Below are 20,878 nucleotides of genomic sequence, written 5' to 3'. Positions count from 1 at the left end.
ACCAAGGTAAAGGTCATGACAAAGACAGCGGAGAGGGAGACCATACATTGGATCAGGACTAACAAGCTGCTTTTTGTGAAATGGAAGGACACTAGGGAAGTAACCATGCTCACCATACAGCATAAGGCATTCAACAAACATGTCTCAAGGGAGGGTGAAAAAGGAAGAATGTCCCCATTCCTGTGAAGGACTACAATGCCAGCATGGGGGGTGTCGACCTGGTAATAGCCTCCACAAGACCAGGAAGTTTGTGGACAATGCTACAGTAAATGTTTTCATTCTCCACAAGCAGATGGCCAAAACAATAAGGTTGGCCTTCCTAGAGCAGCTGGTTTTTGGAAATGGTTGAATTGGGGGCTCAAAGCCCCCCCCCCCCCCCTCCATATTCAAGGTGAGTGCCACTATCCAACACACATGCCAAAAGGAACAACTGCAAGCATTGCACAAAACACAGGTTGGGGGTGGGGGAAGTTAAATGCCAGATCTTCTGTCCGAAATGCCAGTTCGCTTTCCGTTTCCTGGCAGAGAGGGACTGCTTCAAAAGACTGCACTTCACTGTAGCTTGTGCCGTGATGTCGTGATAATCTAATCATCTGCACCTGGGATGTAACATGAACACCATTGGTAAATAGTTCTGTTTATTTCTATTTTTTGTGTAAACAAAAAATAGTGTGTAAACAAGTTGGTGTATGATAAGACATTTTTATAATTCTGTATGTATATCTGTTGCTTTAATATGGTTTTTGTAAACAGTTCATTTGCATGTGGGATGAATAGATTGGATATGCCTTGGCTAAACGTTCAAGCACTTTGAAGAGGTTGAGAAAACACTTGGATATCCTCTGTATGTCCCCTGACATCACCACAAGAAATTTAGTTTTATAGTTCAATCATTTTTAGGCAAATCCACTGTGCAAAACAATTACCACATTCGGGAAACTTTGGAGAGGTTGAAAGGACACTTAAATGTACCCTGGATACTCCATAACACCCATGTTTGAGTGAGACTGATAAAAAATGTTTTCATACTGAACAAATTGCATTTAGGGATTGCAAATATGTAATAGTACTGGAATTATCAAATTTACAGACATATGCCACTTTGGAGAGGTTTAGGGACACTTGGAAATGTCCCGTAACCACACCTGACAACTTACTAAAACATCTGCCCATTTCTAGTTGTTAGGTCTATCAATTCCATTTTTCTGATGTCGTTCGCATGTTGTGGAAGCCATCTGATGCGTTTCCAGGTCTAGGCATCAATAATTCACTTATAACTTGTCAATGAAAGATGACTTAAATAAATAAATAAATAAATAATAAATAAATAAATAAATAAAATAAATCCAAAATAGGTATTTTGTGTGTGCTTGGTCTTATGTATTCTGAACTACGTAACTTCTATCTACGTAATCTTCTAACAATCGGAGATGGTGGGTGTCGAAAATGTCTTTCTTGTGCCTTTTGAAGTGGCACGACCCCATAGAGACATTCAAGCATCAGCTTCCTTCCCTTTGCACCCTGGGAAGAGCCAGTTAAACAAATTGCCAGGTCCTGACATTCACATTCTTCCTGACGGAGGAGGGTGGAAACTTTTGTCCACAGTGAGAAAACCAGGTGCCAGTGTTCAGCTGCTGAAGACAGCAAGCAAACAGGCAAGGCCAGTAGTCTCCGTTATAAAAGTCTCTCACTCGTGGCAAGTCAAAGCGATTTGCCATCAAGTGCAAGCACCCACGGAGAGGAGAATAAAATGAGTGAGAGAAATAGGGTATGCCACTGAGATATTACAGTATCTTAGGAAAAATATAGCCTTACCTTTTCCTGTAGGCTACACTATGCCTCTAGTTGAAAATAATGTTTTTAAGAAAAGGGTGTTAAGCTAAGACCGGTAGACGCACATCTCCGGACAGCAGCAAAAGTGGGTGAGTTTCCTGTCCCGTTTCTAGCAGTGTGCGATTCCAGACGGGTCATGTGACCAGGCAGCGAGGAGACGAAGCTCAGTATGGGTCATCAGCCCGTAATCCAATAACGCTATCTGACATCTACATGTGCTAAGCAGCAGCTTAGGCCAAAACTATTTAACCAACCACAGGCGAAAAACGCCATAGGGGCGGGGCCATGGTGCCATGCATTTCCACCCCATACCGTAATAGACCGCATACTGGAAAACCAATGTGTTTCCCATTACAAAGCCATAGAGGCTGATGCTCATCGTATGGCAGTTTAAGGGCCCAGAGTGCCATCATCTGCAAAACGAGGGCTTAATTACAATTGCAGAGACTTTTAACACTAGTATCCACTCCTCCAAGACGTTATTCTGCTAATAAAGAGCTTTAAAAGGGAACGCTGACAGCTTGGGCGGGTTTTGCATGGCAGGCCCCTTTATTGATGTGACTCATCCCTTCCTTGTGCTTTAGTTGGTGGGAATAGAGAGGGGAAGGGATGGGGGGGCTGGGAAAGGGGGTGTTGTGTGGGCAGATTTTCTGTTTTGTGAGGCATGATTCACCAGGGTGCCAAGAGGCCCTTGTCTGGTGATACCGGGGTGAGGAGGTTGAAAGGGGAGCGCAGGACGGGGTAAAAACAAGGTCTGAGGCAAATCCGTCAAACACAGACACACACACTCCTCCCCAGCCAGATCCCTTTAACCCACACAATCCCACTGACTGTGACCAGCCACCCACTGTCTGCTGTTGACATAACAACCAAGCCTAGTCATGCCCCTCAACTCCATTTTGCCTTTATAACTGTAATGTTATGTATATTTGAACTGACTGGGTTCTGTTTTATTTACTGATACAGTGAAAGCTTGTAGCTACGCTGAAAAAGTGGGTTGCTTCCTTTAATTCCTCAGGAGTGCCTTTGAGAGACAATGGCTATTGTTTCCCAAATACACACTCTGGTAATGTGCTTTACACACAACACACCCAATGGAAAAGCACTGTTAAATTCTATTCCTCGATTTGTGCTCTGGTTTCTTAGTGATCCCCTTTGTCCCAGTCTTCCGGCTTTCTGTTTGCCTTAGTCAAACGTGAAGGAAATGAATTGAAAACTCACAAAAAGATGGACCAATATCTGCACAGCAGCACATAGACACTGTGCTGTAGACAAGGGTAGAAAGTACCACACAGAAGTACGCAATACAGTCCATTACGACACACACAGACGTCCTGCTGGCCTACAGAGCCTTCAGAAAGTATTCATACCCCTTGACTTATTACACTTTGTGTTACAACCTGCATTCAAAACGTATTAAATATATATTTTTACTCACCCATCTACACACAATATCCCATAACGACAAAGTGGAGACATGTTTTAGGAATGTTTCCAAATGTATTGAAAATTAAATACAGAAATCTAATTAACAAAAGTATTCACACCACTGAGTCAATACTTCGTAGAAGCACCTTTAGGCGCAATTACAGCTGTGAGTCTTTCTGGGTAAGTCTCGAAGAGATCCCAAACCTGGATTGTGCAACATTGTCCCATTATTCTATTCAAAATCCTTCAAGCTCTGTCAAATTGGTTATTGATCATTGCTCGACAACCATTTTCATGTCTTTAAGTCAAAACTGTAACTCAGCTAATCAGGACCCCTCGCGGTCTTCTTCGTAACCAACTTGTGTAGATTTGGCCTTGGTTTTAGATTATTGTCCTGCTGAAAAGGTGACATCTTCAAGTGTCTGGTGGAAAGCAGACAACCAGGGTTTCCTCTAGAATTTTGTCTGTTCTTATGGAATTATTTTATTCTGTACAAGCTTCTTTTCACTCTGTCAATTAAATTAGTATTGTGGAGTGACTACAATGTCGCTGATCCAATCCTCAGTTTTCTCCTATCAAAGCAATTAAACTTGTTTTACATCCACCACTGGCCTTACGGTGAAATCCCTGAGGGGTTTCCTCCCTCTCTGGCAACGGCGTTAGGAAGGACACCTGTATTGTTGCAGTGACTGGGTGTATTGACACACCAACCAAAGTGTAATTAGTAACTTCACCATGCTCCAACGGATATTCAACGTCTGCTTTACCAATAGGGGCCCTACTTTGAGAGAACACGCATTTGAAAACCTCCCTGGTCTTTGTGGTTGAATCTGTATTTGAAATTCACTGCTCAACTGAGGGGCCTTACAGATAATTGTGGAGTACAGAGATGAGGTAGTCATTCAAATCATGTTAAAACAGTAGTGCAACTTATGCTACTTGTTATGCACATTTTTAATCCTGAACTTATTTGCCATAACATACGGGGTTATTTTTGTTGTTGTAAAAATGTCTAAAAACATAATTCCACTTTGGCATTATGGGGTATTGGGTGAAGGCCAGTGACAAAAACTACATTTTATAAATTTTAAATGAAGGCTGTAACACAACAAAATGTGGAACAAGTCCAGGGTTATGAATACTTTCTGAAGCCACTGTATTATCATCAGAGAGGAAGGGTGGTGTGTTTTTGTGTCCATTATCAGACTGGCAGATCAGGAATTCCCCGTAACCGGCGCTCAGACAAACTCCTACCATGCGTGGCGTGCCCAGCTGGACTGCTCTCAAAGGGCTACTGCAGCCAGAGTAGACACACAGGAAGTCCTTATGAGAGCAATGTAGTATCTTACTACCACACGTCCGCACCCTTCATCAAATAAACACCCTTTGTCAAACATTTTTTTTGCACTGGGTTACCTTGGCTTGAGTAGCCTTCAATGACTTCTATAAACCCTGGATTGCTGATGCTGTGTACTGGCAAATGACAGGCTTTGAAACCACCGGTCAGCCATATTGGCACTACCCAGAAAGAGCAGTCCTCCATAATAGTGAAAGGAATTCTACAGTATTTCAATTAGATATTAAAAAGGATTTAACTAAATTTGTTGTAGTGGAGACAGTAACATTAGAACTTTCAAAAAAGTATACTTTAAGGAAAATATTTTAATATATTTAAGTTCAGCTCACATATTAAAACACATTTGCTTTAGGGTGTCCAATATAATAAATGTGGCAAAAACAAATGTAGACATGATTAATAAAATGTATTTCTATAGCTTCCAAAATATATGTATATTTTTTCAATGGTGGTGGTGGGGGGGGGGGCAAACCAACTGACTCCTTACTCCAGTATGTTTTAAAATTGTCAATCTATAAAAATAAATGATATACAATGCGCTTCTTTAGCTCACAGTGATATTGTTGATAAAAAAGTATATAAGCAGTCTCCTGGTAGTGTTTCCCAAGAGCACCCCTGGGGGAAACTGCATTGCAGTTTGGGAAAAACTGACAGACTAAATTGGAAAGGTGGTTACTCTAGGATATCAAAAAAAAAAGAGACAACATTAAACACCATCTCAGGTTAGATATAGGCGAATGTCACTTATCAGCCTCAGTCATCCAGACAGAGAGGGAGAGAGAGGAAAGGAAGGAAGAAAGAAAGAAAGGAGGCGGATAGTGAGGGGGGGGGGGGGGGGGGGGGGGGGGGGACACAGCGAGGTGGAATGATTCATCCAGCCTATCCAACTCATGGGGTCTCGGGGCATCCACCAGACACCATCTGGACTGCTGGAATTCTAACGAGAAGTCGCCGTTAGGGGGTCTGCTGTACAGGCAGAGGGGGATGGGTTAGTAAATCCCAGAGATACAGTACATCAGATTTGAACCCTTCTGGACAACACAACAAAATCAGCTAGCCTACTTTGTACTTGATAGCCTATTTTGCAGTGGATGGGTTAGGGCCCAGAGATACAGTCGAACAAACTGAACCTTTATGGGACCAGGCCTAACAGTTGACTTTTATAAAAATCAACCACAGCTCAACTACATGCTAAAGGAAGGAATTACCAGATGTGGGATTAACAGTTAATTCCCATTGATACACAACAAAATCAGATAGCCTACTTGCTAAATATGAACTATGTAGAAACTGGAAACATACGTAGGCTGATGCAGGAGTTTGTCTTGTAATGTGAGATTTCCTGAATGGAAATAAAAGGGTCTATCATTTGCATCGCCACCAGAGCTATGTCAGAGTTTGTGCCCTCTTATGAAAAGTTTGATGATGATGATGATGATTGGCTGGATAATGACCCAAGTATGAATGCGAGGCCAATTAGATGAAGTGGACATTCTGTCCATTCGACTGCAATGTTTTTCAAGTGTCATGTATGGACTGCAGTACTTCAACAGAGAACAATCCAGAGACGCAAACAAGGCTTTTACTATGACTCCATATGCAGTCAGACATTAGTCTTAGTGTCGCTTGTTGTATCGGAAATGCTGTCCAGATATATACACTTCAAATCATAGTTGGACTGATTGTCAACATATGTTCAATGTTACTGTGTCATCAATTACTGAATTCGCACACTTCATATAGAACTAAATCACAGGCCAAATTAGCTTATCTTCTTTTTGAGAGTGGCCGCTTTACAATGTCCACAAACTACTAGCGAGATTTACAAATATGTCTTAGAGGAGATTAGCCTCCTGGCTAACCCAAGCACCCTTCCCCTGGGAGTTCCTATTGCTCATATTGTCACATCCCCTCCACTCACTGTAAATATTTACAGAGTGAAACTGCCTGCCGAGACGGCCATTATGGTCCTCCCCCCTTGACTGCTGAGGAAAAAGGATGGGTCGGGGGACTTGTTTAAAAAGGTCGCAGTTAGACCATTTTTTTAAATTTATTTTGCAGTTGAACAATGTACAATGTATTCCTATGTAATATATCAAGGCATTTAAATTAGGCTTTTGGGCTCATTTAAACCCCTCACAATCCAGGAAATGATCTTTAAATGACCAGTTGCATATGATTTCTCAAACATTCTCAAGGTGCCTACTGACTACTGAATATCCAGTGGGAACTAGTTTCTGAACTATCAAGAAATGCAGGCTTAACCAGGGTTCTTGATTTTGACTGTTCTCGGACTGTACAGTCAAGTACAAGTGTCGTTCGGAATAAAAAATTATTCTGATCTTCCTGTGGCCCATCCACAACTTTAAACGTATTGCATGTACAATATAATATGCATTTATAACATGCAGTGCATTCGGAAAGTTCTCAGACCCCTTGACTTTTACATTTTAGCATCATTCTAGGTCTTTAGAAAAGATGTGCTAATTTATTAAAACATATTTTTTTTGAAAGGAAAATCACTTTTTCTCCTGAGCGCTCAGGACCTCTGCCCCCCAGTCTAAGGTTTGCCTTCCAACATGACGACGACCATAAGCACACAGCCAAGACATAGCAGGGGGGGGGGGCTTCGGGACAAGTCTCAATGTCCTTGAGTGGCCCAGCAAAAGCCTGGACTTGAACCCCATCGAACATCTCTAGAGACCTGAAAAAAGCTGTGCAGCGACGCTCCCCATTCAACCTGACAGAGCTTGAGAGGATCTGCAGAGAAGAATGGGAGAAACTCCCCAAATATATATGTGTGCCAAGCTTGTAGCATCATACCCAAGAAGAGTCGAGACTGTAATCGCTGCCAAAGGTGCTTCAAAGTACTGAGTAAAGGGTCTGAATACTTACATTTTACGTCAGTTTTTTTATTTAATACATTTGCAAACATTTCTAAAACCTGTTTTTACTTTGTCATTGTGGGGTATTGTGTGTAGATTGATGAGGGGGGGGAAACAATTTAATCCATTTTAGAATACGGCTGTATTGTAACAAAATGTTACAATTTTTCTGAATGCATTGAACAAAAATATAAACGAAACATGTAAAGCGTTGGTCCATGTTTCATGAGCTGAAATAAAAGATCCCACAATTGTTTCATATGCACAACATCTTATGTCTCAAATGTTGTCCACCAATTTGATTGCATCCCTGTTAGTGAACATTTTGCCTTGGCCAATATAATCCATCCACCTGACAGGTGTGGCATATCAAGAAGCTGATTAAACAGCATGATCATTACACAGGTGCACCTTGAGCTGGGGACAAAAGGCCACTAAAATGTGCAGTTGTCAAAACACAACGCCACAGATATCTCAAGTTGAGGGAGTGTGCAATTGTCATGCTGACTGCAGGAATGTCCAACAGTTGTTGCCAGAGAATTGAATGTTCATTTCTCTACCACAAGCCGCCTCCAATGCCGTTTTAGAGTATTTGGCAATACATCCAACCGGCCTCAAACACAGACCATGTGTAACCACTCCAGGACCGTCACATTCGGCTTCTTCACCTGCGGGATCGTGACCCAGACAGTTGATGATATGGAGTAGTATATCGGTCTGTAATAAAGCCTGATTGACTGGGCCTGCCTCCCCAGTGAGTGGGCCTAGGTCACAAGTAGAAGGGCCTACATCCTCCCAGGCACACTCACGGCTGCGCCCTTGCCCAGTTATGTGAAATCCATAGATTAGGGCCTAATGAATTTATTCCAATTAACTGTTCCTTACATGAACTTTAACTCAGTAAAATCTTTGAAATTGTTGCGTGTTGCACTTATATTTTTGTTCAATATATAGTTACTAGCTATTCATCCTTGACGTCATACTTGCATTAAGTACAATACATCACTGCGTCATCTGCATTAATGTAGGTACACTAATGGCCCTTGAGCCTGATGGCAATGGACCAAAGCCAGCCAATGTTTATGTCAGGTGTCATTAGGGTTGCACATTTTGGGGAATATTCAGAGGTGAAAATTTTGTGGAAATGTATTTGAATTACTGGAAATATACACAAATTAATATTAATACCACTCAAAATGTAGATGTTTTTTGCATTGGATATTTACAATATCATATGGAGACAGAACAATTTAGTTACAAATTGAACTTGAATAAAATGAGTTGACTCTTCACATGGGATGATTCCACTGAACACCAAAAGAAAGGGAATATTGAATGATCCCCAAGGATCCATCGCATCTCCCAAAAACATTATCATTTTACAGATGTATGTTAAGTCTAGGAAGTAAAGCTTTGGTTGTCTTCCTCCCAGGCTTCCATGTCTTCTCCCTGGACCTCCTCAATGTCCACCTCTTGAACATCAGACTCTGAGGACTCATTCACTGTCACTTTCCAACCTTGTTGAGGATGGCTCGCTGTCAGGCTCAAAAAGCCACAAACTTGCCTGGATGGCCACCAATTTTTCAACCCTTGTATTGGTCAGCCTGTTGCGTGCTTTGGTGTGTGTGTGTGTGTTCCCAAACAAGGACCAGTTGCACTCGGAGGTGGCTGATGTTAGTGGGCTTAGGAGGATGATGGAGGCAACAGGGGAAAGAGACTCAGATCCACAAAGTCCCTTCCACCAGGTGGCTGATGAGATAAGTTGGCATGATTGCCATATTGCATCTCCATCCCAAAGCCCTTGCTTGGAAGTGTACTTTGCCAGACTGCCAAGAACCTTGCCTTCATCCAGGTCAAGGTGGCGAGACACAGTAGTGATGACACCATAGGCCTTGTTGATCTCTGCACCAGACAGGATGCTCTTGCCAGCATACTTGGGGTCCAACATGTATGCTGCAGCATGTATGGGCTTCAGGCAGAATTTGTCCCACTTTTTTATGCATTTCAGAACTGCAGTTTCCAATCCTTGGAGCAACAATAAAGTGGGCAGGGCCGTACGGATTTCTTCTCTTACTTCTGCAAGAGTCTGAACATCAGACAGGATGGCATTGTCTCCCTCAATCCGTGCAATGGCTACTGCTATAGGTTTCAGGAATTTCACCATTTCCTTGGCCCTCTTGTAAAGTGTATCCATCGTGTTCAGTGCCATGTCGTCCTTGAGGAGCAGATTCAATGCATGAGCAGCACAGCCAATGGGTGTGATGTGAGGGTAGGACTCCTCCACGTTAGACCAAGCAGCCTTCATGTTTGCAGCATTGTCTGTCACCAGTGCAAATACCTTCTGTGGTCCAAGGTCATTGATGACTGCCTTCATCTGCAATGAAGAGACCGGTGTGTCTGTTGTCCCTTGTGTCTGTTCTCTTGTAGAATACTGGTTGAGGTGTGGTGATGTAGTTAATTATTCCTTTCCCACAAACATTCGACCACCCATCAGAGATGATTGCAATAGTCGGCTTTCTCTATGATTTGCTAGACCTTCACTTGAACTCTACATCCAGCAAATGAGTAGAACAAGGATGTCTGGTTGGGGTGAATGCTGGGCGAAGAACATTCTGAAATCTCTTCCAATGCACATTGCCTGTGAGCAGAGGTTAACCAGTTGCATACACAGCTCGAGCAAGACATTCATCAGCATTTCTCTGACGACATTCCTCAATTGAGTCCATGAGCTGTTGCTAGCGATAACAGGTTGACTACACTGCTCTCGTCGCAAAATAATTTTATTGTGCGCGCCAACGAGCGTCTGCATTGCCAAGCGTTAAAATAGAAGTCAGTTCTATTTGTGACGCAGATCACACTGCAAGTCCTGCCTCTCCCATCTCCTCATTAGTTTATAGAAGCAGATAACCACATGCCATCTCCTCATTTGTTATATGTGACTGAAAGACAAACAAAGTCAGTGGCGGTAATGCACCTAATTTTTGAAAGTTGCCAATCACAATATAAAGTCAACAGAAGAAAAGGCCTGTAAGGAGAAGAGATGACTAGAAACGATTCGGTTGACCGTTATGTATAGATTAATTGGTGGGGTAGAGGACCTTGTGCATTTCAGGTAAAATAAGAACTCAATGTTTATATCCCAGGACAAATTAGCTAGCAACCGCAAGCTAGCTAAATAGGACAAATTAGCTAGCAAGTGCAAGCCAGCTAGCTAAATTGCCATACATGTTTAATGCTTTTCGACCTGTCCCCAAATTAATATAATTGGTTCAGAGTTTCTTTTGATATTTTTCGTGATCGCGTTTGGTGTGGGGGGACAAAATACATTTATGCACGATGGTGCACGCGCGCAGCGGTTTGGGTTCCGTGTAAGGTGTCTGATTCATCATTTTCACCTGGAATAGAAGTCAGAGGTTGCTTGTTGTGAGCTCTGAGGGAACTTTATGCACTTGGCCAGATGATTCTGCATCTTTGTTGCATTCTTCACATATGATTTGGCACAGTATTTGCAAATGTACACAGCTTTTCCTTCTACATTAGCTGCAGTGAAATGTCTCCAGACATCAGATAATGGCTGTTAAAGATTAGAAAAATTGTTTAAATTATTAATTAAATTATTATTTTTTTTTATATTCCACGCACAGATAAATAGTTAAGCAGTTAGATTAAACAACTCCTTCGTAAGATAAATGTTTTAAAATTAAACATGTATGGAAACAGGCTCAAGCAAGCTAAAACCCACATGGTAGTAAACACCAACTAGCAGAAATTGTTACTAAGTTGTAAATGTTTAAAACACACTTTGCTGTAGACTACGATTTACTAGTTGACAACAAAAAAAATCATGCATGTCATAAAATATATTCACCCCACCCAATATTGTAATCAAAACTTACCAGAAAGCATGTAGTCATTGTCTCAGACAGTGTAGTAATGTGGGCTCAATAGCATCTCATTAGTGTGCAATATCTTCAGAATCAGCTGTACATGTGATGGAACTATTCACTGTGCATGCAGAGGGTTGCAATTCCATTAAATTGGGGATAATTTAATCAAAATATGCCACAAGACCTAGAATTGCCTTGTGTATGCCACAAAAAAAGGTCCACTTAGAAGCTAACTTTTTTTAAGCAAAATTCCCCAAATTCCAGGGCTTAACTTACCATGGACATTTTCCAACACTTTGCAACCATATGTGTCATACAATGTTAATGAAGGATATTAGTGGATGAGGTTAAACAGGTTTAATCTCAGGCAGTTGCACCAAAGGAGAGGTGCTTCATCTAGTGTCCTAACAAAAAACTTTTTTTTTTAACATTGTCTGTCAGGGACCGGAATGTTAGCAGTGTCAATAGCAATATGGCTTGAGCAACAAGTCAACCCCATTGCAAAGTGAGAGCTGTCAACATCACACAAATTCAATACCCCCTTATCTTAGCGGAGCACTTCAGGTGTGCCAAACCAAGCTTTATCCAACATAGGGCTCACCAGCCACCCTCATTCACCTCATCCTCTCTCCTCTTCATTCCCCCCTTTGTTGAGTGACACAGTCACACGTTCAGCTGATTGATGATGACACTTACCACTTAACTGCCAAACAATGGAGTCAATGTCACCTTGTTTGGAGTCTCCATTCCATTTACATGGTCAAAGTAAAAGGATGGGTAAAACAGAGAAACAAAGTCAGAGAAAACGAGTACCGCTCCCTGCTTGGAAATGTTCCACTGTTTTAGCTAGAATGTTCTCTCTGGGGCAAGAAGGCCTTGTATGCGCATGTAGTAGGTCATTATGAAAAACCTTTTTTTTTTTTTTTTTACCCAAACACAATGTGGCATATCAAGACACCCATCAACATTCTTCTCCCCTTCTTGCTTAACTCTAGCCGATGGTTGGGTATGATATGGCCGGAAGGCCTGTTGTGACATAGCTAGTACTGTCAGAGATGTGTCTACTTTATCCATGATAAAATTAGTCTGCCTCAAATATCATTATGTCCACAGTGTAGCTACAAAACTACCAACAGTCAGAGTAAAAATAAGAATTGTAGTAGCAGTGTGATAAAGGCAGTTTAGTAAGAGAACAATTTGCAGATATGTGCAGCACGTCATTGCTCCCCCTCTCGCTCGGCTGTGTGTGATTCTTACTAGCTGTCACTCAAATGCCGAGGGGCTGGATCTCATCGGTTAGAACTCAAATTTCTAGGGGGCTGGCCTATGTGGGGGAGATGTAGGTAAAATGGCACAGCACCTCTTCCATAAAACAGTTGCTTTCAAATTTGGGATTATGTGGCTAATTGAGGTGAGAGTAATTCAGCTCATAGATTATGCACGTATGAACTATACACAAATACATCCAGCCCAAAGCAGTGCATGCCTTTAACTACAGTATCATGATGACATAACACACAAGTGCTTGACAGAAATGTACTGCACAAAACCAGCCTAACTCCTGCACACACATTGTGCACAGTACTCTCACACACACACTACACTTACTTGTACCTTGTTTCATACAGCTGGCATGGAGCTGCTATATGGACAGATAATGCCTTGATTGCAAAATAATATTTTGCCAACTAAGCTCATGCCGCACTCAAACATTCACTCCTATGGCAAAATGGCTGCCTTATGTTACATCTTACTACTACAGTATGAAACAACTAGGCCTACAGCACATTCTTGTTCTGTTTTATCTTGCTTCTTTAACTTTGATTTCACAGGTGTGTTTAAGAACACTTCCCCTGCTTGCTCGTTCGCAGTCATTGTTTGCAGAGATTTTGTCTCTGCCTTGCTTGAGGAGAACCCAGGCTGTCCAAGATTCAAGTATATGCTCTGTCAACCAAAACACTTAGGGTAGTTTTCTGGGCACACCGCCAAGGCCAATACAGTGGGTGAAACAAGAATAGAGTTAGCTTTTATGACGTTGAGCTCATTCAGTGTATGGGCTCCATTCAACAGTGCGGTGCATGAATGACATTCACATTCAATGGAGCTCTCGTCTAGCAGCTGTTTTAGAAGAGTTGGCACTTGACTGTATTGATACAAAAGCAGAATACATGGAATAGTGGCGTGAGAAGTTAAGACCAATTGGCCACATACTAATGATGTGTTATTCAGTTGGAATATTCTGTTGATTGCAGTTGCAGATACTTTGACAATATTGTGAAATAGACTGGCTGTTCGGGGTGTAGAAAACACTGAACAAGATCTACATCTTCACAGTAGGCTACCTGATCTAGTCTTACTAGCATGGGAACTAAACAAAGGAGGAAGCCACAAGGACTCGCATATCTCCAGACTATGTAAATATGTAACAACATTAAGCACAGGCGAAATTGCCAAGGGGGATGGGGGGGGCATGTTAGCATATTAACACTTCAAAAGCAAAATGGCAGAATGTTTAGAATTGCATGAAATGAGTTTTAAAAACATGACACAAGTGTCAGTCTTTATCCATGGTACATATATAGGGACTGGGCATAAGGTAGGCAAACTCTAACTATAATATAACTCAGTCTTCATCTTTTGTGTGTTCTTGTTCTAAATGTAAATAAATATGCATGTGTGCATCATAATACAACTCAACTGTGTCTTCATAATATTTGCCTTGAAATACCTCCACTAGTGATCGTGGCGACTTATCCTTCCACTTATACTGTGTTTTCAAAATATCCCTCCATATAACCCTCAAGAAAAGGCATAAGTCATGTCAAACTGGATGTGTCACTGCAACCTTAAAAGGTCCTAAATGAAGTCACGATTGCCCTTGATTATAAGCAATGTTGTGCTGCTATTTTTATTAAAGCTTTTGATACGGTAGACCGGGTATTCCCAAACTGGGGAAGTGGTACACAATTAAAAATGTGAAGAACAAATTATATTTTTTTTGTAATTCACATTTTCAAACAGTACATTTATATTTTCCAACGTGGCTATACATTTGGGTGAGTTTTTTTTTTCTCGGCTGAGTAGCCTCGGTTTAATTGTATTTTTGGCAGTGAAACATCTAGTGTCCAGTGAAAAAACAACACAATGTCAAATACAGGTAGCCTAGTCAAATAATTAACATCCAATCACATTAACCGTTACACTCTCACGGGAAACCTTCACTCTTGCGAAGATATTTAGAAATGAAACATGACCATTTGAAAAATAAGTCATGGGAGTTTGAGCCAGAATAAAGATGTCTTACTACTCGAAAGTCATGTATAGCAACAGATACCATTAATAAGAAGGGGTTAGAAACATCTTATATAGTGAGCTACCAAGTAGCTAGGACAGGCAAGCCCCATTCTATTGTGGAGGACTTCATTCTTCCTGCTGCCGCAGATAAGGCTGGGACAACGCTGGGGGAGAAGGCCAAAAACTATACAGACAATGACTTCATCAAACAACACTGTTTCACGATGCATCAGTGACATGGCAGGAGATGTTTTGAAACAATTACTGCTTTGCATACAAGCTAGTGAATTATATGCGTTACAGCTGGATAAGTCAACAGACGTGGCGGGTCTGGCACAGCTCCTGGTATATGCCCGTTACATTTATGGGGGGGTCAATTAAGGAAGACATGTTGTCCTGGTTTGCAGAAGAGGATGAGAGGATAGTTTTAAAGTACTGGACAGCTTTGTGACATCAAATGGACTTTGGTGGTCAAAATGTGTTGGTATCTGTAATGATGGCGCAAAAGCCATGACTGGGAGACATAGTGGAGTGGTAACGCGAGTGCAAGCAGTTGCTCCCAACGCCACTTTGGTACACTGCAGCATCCACCGAGAGGCTCTTGCTGCCAAGGGAATACCCAACAGCTGGAAAGACGTTTTGAACACTACCGCGAAAAATGGTTAAAGCAAGGCCCCTGAACTCTTGTGTATTTTCTGCATTATGCAATACAGGCAGCGACCATGTAACACTTTTATAGCATACCAGCACAGAAGTATTGACCCGTTTTTTTAAATGGAGACGAGCTTAGTTTTACTGACCATAATTTTCAATTATCTGACCGCTTGCATGTTGACGAGTTCCTCATACAATGTTTTTTCTCGCCTGAATGATCTGAATCTAGGATTACAGGGACTCTCCGCAACTATATTCAATGTCCGGGACAAATTTGAGGCTATGATTTAGAAGTTGTAGCTCTTCTCTGTCTGCATTAACAAAGACAACACACAGGTCTTTCCATCATTCCATCATCATTTTTGTTTTCAAATGAATTCAAGCTTATGGACAATGTCAAATGTGATATGGTGAAGCACCCGAGTGAGCTGGGTGATCAATTACGCAGGTACTTTCCCGAAACTGACGACACAAACAACTTGATTCTTTATCCATTTCATGCCCTGCCTCCAGTCCACTTACTGATATCTGAACAAGAGAGCCTCATCGAAATTGCAACAAGTGGTTCTTGGCACTCACTAGCAAGAAACTAAACACAGGCACAGACTGTGTGGGAAAAATTATTTAAGACAAACCCTCTCCAATACAACCCAAAATTCTAAAGTTATGTGCATCCTTTCAAGCACACCCTTCTCATTAACCTGTGGTGAGTTATTCACCATTTTTGATGAACAAATAAGGTTCTATATGTAAGATGGCTAAATAAAGATCAAAATGATTTATTATTATTATTATTATTATTATTGCCCTGGTCCTATAAGAGCTCTTTGTCACTTCCCACAAGCCGAGTTGCGACAAAAACTCACACTCATTCTTATGTTTAAATGTATTGTATAGTGTCTGCGCGGAAGACTTACAATGATGGCAAAAAACAATATTTGAGAGTGCGCTGACCCTGGTGCTAGAGGGGGTACACAGCTGGAGGTTGAATGTTTGAAGGTGTACAAGATTATAAAAAGTTTGGGAACCACTGCGGTAGACCATTCCATTAGTGGGCCGGCTAAGAAGTATTGGTGTCTCTGAGGGGTCTTTGGCCTGGTTTGCTAACTACCTCTTTCAAAGAGTGCAGTGTATAAAGTCCGAACATCTGCCATCTCAGCCACTGCCTGTCACCAAGGGAGTACCCCTTGGCTCAATCCTAGGCCCCACACTCTTCTCTATTTACAACAACAACATAGCTTAAGCAGTAGGAAGTTCTCATCCATATGCAGATATGCAGATGATACAGTCTTACACTCAGAGCTTGCCCCTCCCGGATTTTGTGTTAAACACTCTACAACAAAGCTTTCTTAGTGTCCAACAAGCTTTCTCTGCCCTTAACCTTGTTCTGAACACCTCCAAAACAATGTGGTTTGGTACAAAGAATGCCCCTCTCCCCACCGGTGTGATTACTACCTCTGAGGGTTTAGAGCTTGAGGTAGTGACCTCACAAGTACTTGGGAATATGGCTAGACGGTACACTGTCCTTCTCTCAGCACATATCACAGCTGCAGGCTAAGGTTAAATCTAGACTTGATTGCCTCTACAACAGCTGCCTAACTAACTATGATTCAGATGACCACCCTACCCATGCTAGATTAAGGATATGTAATTTATAGGTTGGCAGGTAACATCGTACCCAAACCGGCCGAGTGCAAATTGATTTTGTCCACCCACAACAAACGCGATCACGACACACAGGTTGAAATATCAAAACAAACTCTGAACCAATTGTATTAATTAGGGGACAGGTCGAAAAGCATTAAACATTTATGGCAATTTAGCTAGCTAGCTTGCAGTTCTAGCTAATTTGTCCTATTTAGCTAGCTTGCTGTTGCTAGCTAATTTGTCCTGGGATATAAATGTTGAGTTATTTTACCTGAAATGCACAAGGTCCTCTACGCTGACAATTAATCCACACATAAAACTGTCAACCGAATTGTTTCTAGTCATCGCACCTCCTTCCAGGCTTTTTCTTCTTTGGACTTTATATGGCGATTGGCATCTAATAGTATTACCATGACGATGACCGACCTCAGTTCGTCTTTCAATCACCCACGTGGGTATAACCAATGAGGAGATACCCACGTGGGTATCTGCTTCTATAAACCAATGAGGAGATGGGAGAGGCAGGAGAGGCAACTTCTATTTTAGCACGCGACGCGAGTGGTGTGGTCAGCATGTAAGGGTGCTTTCGGGCGGCTAGATGTTCTCTACCATTCTGCCATCAGATTTGCCACCAATGCTCCTTATAGGACACATCACTGCACTCTATACTACTCTGTAAAACTGGTCATCTCTGTATACCCGTCACAAGAGCCACTGGTTGATGCTTATTTATAAAACCCTCTTAGGCCTCACTACCCCTATCTGAGATACCTACTGCAGCCCTCATCGTCCACATACAACACCCGTTCTGCCAGTAACATTATGTTAAAAGGTCCCCAAAGCACACACATATCCCTGGGTTGCTCATCTTTTCAATTTGCTGCAGCTAGAGACTGGAACGAGCTGCAAAAAAAATAAAAAATAAAACCGTACAGTTTTATCCCCATCTCTTCATTCAAAGACTCAGTCATGCACACTCTTACTGAGTTGTGACTGCTTTGTGTGGTGCATTGTTGTCTCTACCTTCTTGCCCTTTGTGCTGTTGTCTGTGCCCAATGTTTGTACCTTGTTTTGTGATTGTACCATGTTGCTGTCATGTTGTGTTTTTATGTGTTGCTGCCATGCTGTTGTTGTCTTAGGTCTCTCGTCATGATGTGTGTTTGTCCTATATTTTTCATCCCAGCCCCTATCCTCAGTAGGCCTTTTGCCTTCTGGTAGGCCGTCATTGTAAATAAGAATTTGTTCTTAACTGACTTGCCTTGTTAAGTAAAGGTTAATTAAAAATGTTTTTTTTCTAAACTGTAGAATTGTAGGAAATTCGTTATAAATTGTATTTTTTTTATTTTTTATTAGGGGGAGTACCCCTGGACCCGGTCTACTGTTCATCCCTCCCCCATCTACACCACAATTTTGCCCTTAACATCAAAGTCTGAGTGAGCAGTTGATCTTTGAGCGTAACACAAAATGCACACACCCACCTATATATACAGATCAGCTAAGTAGACTACAGCAGTAGACCTACTTCTCCGACAAAATCTATGCAGACAAGTTGTCTTTCAGGCAATTGAATGACATCTTTCAATATCACAGATCAGTTACTAGAACATAACTGGCAACATTAAGAAACACTCAGTTACAGTGCAGTGTCTGTAGTGATGTAATTTGGTGACGTGTGTTTTTGATAGGAAAATGGCAAATGTAATTATAGACAAATGGTTTACAAACTAAGGAAAATGACTAACTCAATGAATGTATGGCGTGAAATGTGTATATATTCATTCATGAAACGCGCGCGTAACTTCAAAACAGATCAATTGCTACATAATATCTAGCCTACATACCTGTTTTTCAAATGGAGAACAGCCAACGGAAGGATTGGCTATCGTCAACAAACCACATTCCCCTTCTGCTGCAGTTTGTTGAACCAGTTACCAGACGGCCAGGTGGGTTTTCTTTCGATTTTAATTCACGAAAGGATTTAAACTTCCAAGTCCACTGAAACTGTAGCTAGAGCGAATGAAAATGTAATGAAAATGCCGTTTTGTCCAACAGCGGGAGGCAACAGGCTTCAACTGTTGTTAAATAAATCCTACTACGATATATCCTACAGTTAGGATACTGTAGTTTGTGACTTTCCCACGGTAACTTGGAAGTGGCGATGAGAAACTCCAAATACACAACCACATCGGGTGCTAAAAGCCTACCCAGTGCACTACGATTTTGAAGTGCGGTGTGTATTTTACTTTCCAATAGCTTCAAAACTTGAAAGCCCGCCCACTCCTGCTGTTCGCGGACAAGACACTACAGCTTCTACTTCTTCTTCTATGGTATATTGGCGATCGCACAATTTTATGTGCATCCTGCCATCTACTGTGCGGGATGGAAACAGGATTCCCAAAAATTGAACAAAATACACACACAAAAAACTACCAAAGCAATAAATAAATAAACGAACCTGGGAGGGAACCTCCACTACCATATCTTCACTAGCATCACTTGTTTTCTCAAATATTTTAATTGCCTCCGCATAGGAGATCAATTTTCAATTTTCAATTGATCTCTCTAACTTTTGCCACCTCAATGTCCTTCACCCTGACAGGGCACTCCAGGAGCTCAGGATCATGATTCCCACCACAATTGCAATACTGACGTCCTTCTACACACCGTTCTTCAATATACTCTGTCCGTCTACACACACTTGAAACTTGGCTAAATCCTTTACAATTCTTAAACTGCAATGGTTTGGGGACGAAAGCTCTTACAGAATATCTTACATAACCAAGCTTTACATGCGTAGGTATTTACTCTTTATCAAAAAACAACAGAACTGACAGACTTTCTTATTTTTCTCCATTCACCCAACGGGTCAGACGCAGGGCACTAACTACACCAGGAATTTTCTTCAGGTATTCAACCTGAACATCCGTCGTCACTCCTGAGATGACTCCTTTGGCGGGTGCTCTACTCCCAAGTTCAAAACACAAAACTTCTGTTGTTCGGGTTTCTTTTGAAGCTCACTGCAATCTTCCTTTGTTCTTCAGAAATACAATTCATCCTAATAAGACCACTCCTGGTCACTCTGAGAGACTCCACTTTTCCCAGTGCATACTTCACCATTTTCAACACCTCAAACGGGTTTCCCACATATGCATCCTTACTCAACAAACACATCCCAACAATAAGAGATTCATTATCATTAATATACGCATCCTCCACTCCAACGTTATACAATTTCCTTTTTTGTTCCAGTTTTTGCTACTAATGTTGTCCATTCAGAACATTCGTCTTCACCAACTTTGCTCGACGTGCTGCTTGATTCGAACTCAGCATCCACTTCTGCCATAGAAATTCTCTATGATGCAACTTCAAGTTGAGTCAGTTGAAAGAGGCCAATCAAGTCAGAATGTTGCGTCAAAGAGGGCTTGCTAGCCTATCAAGTATGCTTATGTGATTTTGTGTAACATGATGCACCCGTCCTGTCTTTTTTCAACCTTTATACTCTCTCCCTGTATATTCTGTGGACAGATGAAACTACAGTTGAGTTGTTTGGAAGGAACACACAACACTATGTGTGGAGAAAAAAAGGCACAGCACACCAATATCAAAACCTCTTCCCAACTGTAAAGTATGGTGGAGGGGAGCATCATGGTTTGGAGCTGCTTTGCTGCCTCAGGGCCTGGACAACTTGCTATCATCAACAGAAAAATGAATTCCCAAGTTTATCAAGACGTTTTGCAGGAGAATGTTAGGCTATGTGTCCGCCAATTGAAGCTCGACAGAAGTTGGGTGATGCAACAGGACAACGACCCAAAACACAGAAGTAGATCAACAACAGAATGGCTTCAACAGATGAAAATATGCCTTCTGGAGTGGCCCATTCAGAGTCCTGACCT

General features: G+C 41.6%; 1 protein-coding gene across 4 annotated transcripts in view; it reads right to left on the bottom strand.

Moving 5' to 3' along the window:
* Nucleotides 1-19,249, bottom strand: part of svild (supervillin d) — a 111,034-nt gene extending 91,785 nt beyond the window's left edge. Inside the window, exon 1 of one of the 4 annotated variants that reach the window (XM_036946614.1) lies at nt 18,827-19,249. The gene's annotated coding sequence lies outside the window, so the exon portion shown is untranslated. Of the gene's footprint in view, nt 1-1,815; nt 2,051-18,826 lie in introns of those variants that run through there. The other 3 variants (XM_036946612.1, XM_021565408.2, XM_036946613.1) reach the window with 3 other exon arrangements.
* Between the last annotated feature and the right edge of the window lie 1,629 nt (nt 19,250-20,878).

Source organism: Oncorhynchus mykiss, chromosome 16 (assembly GCF_013265735.2).
Source record: "Oncorhynchus mykiss isolate Arlee chromosome 16, USDA_OmykA_1.1, whole genome shotgun sequence".
NCBI lineage: Eukaryota > Metazoa > Chordata > Actinopteri > Salmoniformes > Salmonidae > Oncorhynchus > Oncorhynchus mykiss.
Note: the sequence above shows the minus strand (reverse complement) of the source record. Positions and strands in the feature narration are given on the sequence as shown.